This window comes from Penaeus monodon, chromosome 24 (genome assembly GCF_015228065.2).
Source record: "Penaeus monodon isolate SGIC_2016 chromosome 24, NSTDA_Pmon_1, whole genome shotgun sequence".
Lineage (NCBI taxonomy): Eukaryota > Metazoa > Arthropoda > Malacostraca > Decapoda > Penaeidae > Penaeus > Penaeus monodon.
This window is the reverse complement of record NC_051409.1, coordinates 43,108,812-43,109,038: the sequence shown is the minus strand read 5'-3', so window position 1 is coordinate 43,109,038 and position 227 is coordinate 43,108,812.

Here is a 227-nt window from a genome sequence, read left to right as displayed (position 1 = left end):
CGAACGGAATAGGGTTGGTTCAAATTTTTAATTTTCTTAATTCTTTTCCCGAGGTCCTTTAAAAAGGAGTATTTTTTTTTTATAGCCACCCCAAACTAGCAATATTGCCAATCAAATCCTCATTCTCTCGTTGATGCTTAGCAAACAACCAAGCAGTTGTGGTTGTGATTTTTTCAAGGGTATTAATGCAGTAAAATCTGTTTTGAGTTTCATATGTATTTGAGCTT